We start from the raw sequence: 4,988 nt of genomic DNA, 5'->3' as shown, positions 1-4,988 counted from the left end.
GCAAGTCCTCCTCTTCACAGTGGCTCTGCCATCGCTGATCTTTCCAGGATGGGAAGAGGTTTACACGTTTATTAGATTTTCCAAGGGTAGCCTGCTCTCTAGGCTTTCCTGGCCCCCTCTCTCAGAGTTGAGAGAGACAGAGGAAGAGAGGAAGGTGGGGAGAGAAAGGGTGGGACTGGGGAGGGGAAGGAAAGAGACACTGTTTCCTGGCTTCAGGCAGAATGGCAGCACCAGGACCCTTCTCAGGGACTATTCTCTGTCAACAAGCAATTGTTTCTAATGCCAAGGGTCTTGTACCCTCCAGCCCTTTCCAGCTCACTGTCTCCTCAGGGCTGACTCCTGTGAGGTTTACAGCCTCTCCCTGCATCTCCTCCTCCTGTGGGATTCTTTATCTCAGTGCTCAGGGTTCTCATACCATTATTTTTTTTCAGGATCCCTCGGGGCTAAAGGACTCCATAGCCAATCTTGTAATCCCTGGTTTTCTATGGAGAGATTCTCCCAGACATCATCTCTGTTCTGGGTGCTATGTGCAGGAAATAATAATGACTGTCAAATGGAAAGACACCATTTCTAGTTAAGTAATGATAACTGAAAGAAATCCTCAAAGCTGGACACTGTCTTTGTTAAACTGAATATGATTAGAATAGGGAGAAGTAAAAGAAGGGACATCAAGCAGCAGTAGAAGTTTGCTCCCATTCCAAACCAGAGTTAAGGGATAGAACAAATTAAAATAGGATGAAAACTCTTAAAGGATGGTAGAAAGTCAAGAGCGTTAGAGAGCAAAATAGATACTTGCTTCTTCAGAAACTTTAAAATCACTAAAATGGCCTATTCAGAGACCATTTATCTGTCAAGAATAGATGGGGACAAGATAATATGGGCTAAGAATGCATGCATGCTAAGTTGCCTCAGTTGTATCCTACTCTTTGTAACTCTAGGGACTCTAGGCCCCCCTGTCCATGGGTTCTCCAGGCAAGAATACTGGAGTGGGTTGCCATGCCCTCCTCCAAGGGATCTTCCCCACCCAGGGATTGAACCCATGTCTCTTACGTCTCCTGCATTGGCAGGTGGGTTCTTTACCACTAGCGCCACCTGGGAAGCTCCATGGACTAAGAATGCCCCTGCCTTTAAGAGCAAACAGAGGATATTGTGGCCATCAAGCCATCAGCCAGTACAGCCCTTTATGGTGAACACTGAGGGAACTCAGGATGGGAAAAAAACAAGTTACTGGCGTTAGATAAGGTGCATACCAAAGGAAGGATTTCAATAAGCGCAGACCCTGGCATCTTCCCTTACATAGAAACGTGCTAAAGTCATTAATTTGAGATATCTGGTTTTCTTTAATAGTAATTTTTTGATGTTCTGACAACCTGGTTTTTGTTGTAAAATGCTTGTGTATTCTGGCTCCTCCCTTGCCTATTCAGAGCAGTCCCACAGAGCTATTTGAGAGGTCGCCTCTCAGGTGTGAGTCCTCAGAAAGTTTGCCAGATAAAACAGGATTCTCAGCTTTTAGGTTGTTCATTTTTGTTGTTGTTCAGTCACTACCATGTCCAACTCTTTGGGACCCTAGGGACTGCAGCACGTGAGGCTTCCCTGTCCTTCACAATCTTCTGGAATTTGCTCAAATTCATGTCCATTGAGTCGGTGATATTATCTAACCATCTCATTCTCTGTCGCCCCCTTCTCCTTTTGCCTTCAATCGTTCCCAGCATCAGGGTCTTTTCCAGTGAGATGGCTCTTCACGTCAGGTGGTCAAAGTATTGGAGCTTCAGCTTCAGCATGAGTCCTTCCAATGTATACTCAGGACTGATTTCCTTTAGGATTGATGGTTTGATCTCCTTGCTGTCCAAAGGATTCTCAAGAGTCTTCTCCAACACCACAGTTCAAAAGCATCAATTCTTCGGCACTCAGTTTTCTTTATGGTCCAACTCTCACATCCATACGTGACTACTGGAAAAACCTAGCTTTGACTACATGGACCTTTGTTAGCAAAATGATGCCTCTGTTTTTTAACATGCTGCCTAGGTTTGTCATAGCTTTCCCTCCAAGGAGCAAGTGTCTTTTAACTTCATGACTGCAGTCACTATCCATAGTGATTTTGGAGCCCAAGAAAATAAAATCTGTCATTGCTTCCACTTTTTATCTTTCTATTTGCAGTGAAGTGATGGGACTAGATGCCATGATCTTCGTTTTTTGAATGTTGAGTTTTAAGGCAATTTGTTCAGTCTTCTCTTTCACCCTCATCAAGAAGCTCTTTAGTTCCTCCTTACTTTCTGCCATGAGAGTGGTATCATCTGCATATTGGAGGTTGTTGATGTCTCTCCTGGCAGTCTTGATTCTAGCTTGTGCTTCACCCAGCCTGGCATTTTGCATGATGTATTCTGCATAGAAGTTAAATAAGCAGGGTGACAAGCATTTTTTTTTCAGTCAACAGTAACAACATAGGAGGATCCTAAACTCATCTCCTCTTATATATGCACAAAATCTACAGCTACACATGGAACAATTTCTTTCTGAAAGAAACCCCCAAAGGAGCTGAGTGACTCCTGCATGTTGAGCAAACAAGAAAAAACCCACATCAAAATGGGCAGGAGAGGCTGAGACACAATCTTGTCATAAACTCACACCCAATGCAGTGACCCACAAGCAAAGGGGGTAGGGGTCTCACAACCTGAGCTTCCCCTTGAGGAGTGAAGGGGTTGAACCCCACATTTGGCACCCCAGCTTTTAAGACCAGCATCTGAGAGATGAGCCCTCAAAACATCTTGGCTTTGAAAGCCAGTGGGGTTTGTAGCCACAAGCCCCACAAAATTATAGTGAACTGAGAAGCAGTCATTAAAGGGCTCACATGAACTCCCCTGGCTCCCCTCCAGGACCTAACACTAAAGCAGCTCCTGAAAACAATCAAGCAGCTCATGAAGCAGTCCTATTTGCTTATCTTTGGAGTGAGGGGCAGGCATCTAATCTAACACTCATCTAGGGGGCTATGAAATACTTTCCAAGGACACTGGTCAGCAGGCACCATATTTGAGTTTTTCCTCTGCCTCACTCCAGTTGCCAGTATCTCCTGGAAAGGAGTTTGTGAACCTGTCTGATGGGTGCCCCAAATTTTGTGGTTGCACTGAGGAAATCCCTTCCCTTTGGGATATTGACAGGGCTTGGCACAGCTTCAACCACTGTGAACTACTAAGAATAAAGTATGCTGCTTAGACAATCCCAATGGTTTGAGAGACATCCAAGAGTTAAGGCAGAGTTGGACAATAACTTTCCTATAGGAGGCCACTCCTGATCACCAGGGTTTGGTTGTTAGTGAGTCTTCCACTCTTGGGTCCCACAGAACTGTGTCAAATAGAGAGCAAGTTCATAATCAGTTATAGCCCTCCCCCACTAGGGCACAGTCAGGAGACAGCAGACTGGAATGCATCTCCAGTCTTTCTAGGAGTTTACCTATTCGTTTGCCTTGATAGCTATGGCCTGAGGAGTAGGTTTCTAATTAAACACATCTAGGGACTGATGACAGAGACCAGGGAGGCCACAAGTGCCACCTTCACACTCATCCTCTGCTCCACCCCAAGCTGTTGAGTCTCTAAGCAAAGAGCTGTGTACATGTCTGTCTCACTGACCTTCTGTGGTTGTTACCCAGAAAACATCCCTTGATAGCCAGCCCTAGCAGAAAGTGGGGCTTATGTTCTTGCATTCAATGAAATGGTACCAAACAAAGAAACAGTTCTTAAATGGCTATTCCCCAAGGATCAGTGTACAGTGAGCAGACAGAAATGCCCATCTCCCATCTTTCTGTGAAATTTGCATACTTTACAAGTGCTGCCTGAGAGTCTGACTTCCAATCAGCCTGAATCTTGGTACAGACTGAGATCCTTCTCTTTGGGATATTGACAGGGCTTGGCACAGCTTCAACCAATGTAAATTACTAAGAATAAAGTATGCTGCTTAGACAATCCCAATGGTTTGAAAGACATCCAAGAGTTAAGGCAGAGTTGGACAATAACCTTGCTACACGAGGCCACTCCTTCAAGACAGAGAGATGGCTGCTCTAGCAAATGTATAGAAACTAGTACAGACTCAAAGAAAGAAAGAAGAGTATGTTCCAAACACAAGGATAAGATAAGACCTTAATGAAACAAAGATAAGTGACTTATCTGATAGAGTTCAAAATAATGGTCATTAAGTGTCTCACTGAGCTTAAGAGAAGAATGGGTAAACTAAAGTAAGAATTTCAACAAAAATAAAATATAAGAAAGCACAATATTGAAATCACAGAACTAAGAATACCTGAACTGAAAAAATACAATAAAGGGCTTCAACAGCAGACTAGATGAAGTGGAAGAAAGGATCACCGAACTCAAGACAGGTCAATGGAACTCATCCAATTAGAGCAGCAAAAAGAAAAGAAAAAAAAAAAAATAGTGAAGATAGTCTAAGGAACTTATGGAACAACAGCAAATGGACCAATATTTGCATTATGGGGACCCAGAAGGAAAAGAGAGAGAGGGAAAGGGGCAGAAGAACATGTGAAGAAATAATTGCTGGAAAATTCCCTAACCTGGAAAAGTAACAGACATCCAGATCCAGAAGCCCAGAAAGTTCCAAATAATATGAATGCCAAGAGACCCACATGAAGAAACATTAAAATCAAAGTGTCAAAATTTAAAGACAAGGAAAGAATCTTAAAAGTAGCAAGAGAAAGTCAATTTGTTATGTACAAGGTAACCCCCATAAAAGTATTAGTAGATTTTTCAACAGAAACTTTGCAGGCCAGAAGGAAGTGGCACAATATTCAAAATGTTGAAAGAAAAAACTTCTAATCAAGAATACCCTTCTTGGCAAAACTGTCCTTCAGAACTGAAGGAGAGATAAAGAGATTTCTAAAGAAGCAAAAGCAAAAGGGGTTCACCGACATTAGACTGGCCTTACAAGAATTGTGAAAGAAACTTCTCTAAGCTAAAATAAAAGGGTACTAACAGGAAAAC

The sequence above is a fragment of the Bos indicus genome, chromosome 4 (genome assembly GCF_029378745.1).
Source record: "Bos indicus isolate NIAB-ARS_2022 breed Sahiwal x Tharparkar chromosome 4, NIAB-ARS_B.indTharparkar_mat_pri_1.0, whole genome shotgun sequence".
Taxonomy (NCBI): Eukaryota; Metazoa; Chordata; class Mammalia; order Artiodactyla; family Bovidae; genus Bos; species Bos indicus.
The sequence above is the reverse complement of the archived record's forward strand: the minus strand, read 5'-3'. Positions refer to the sequence as shown.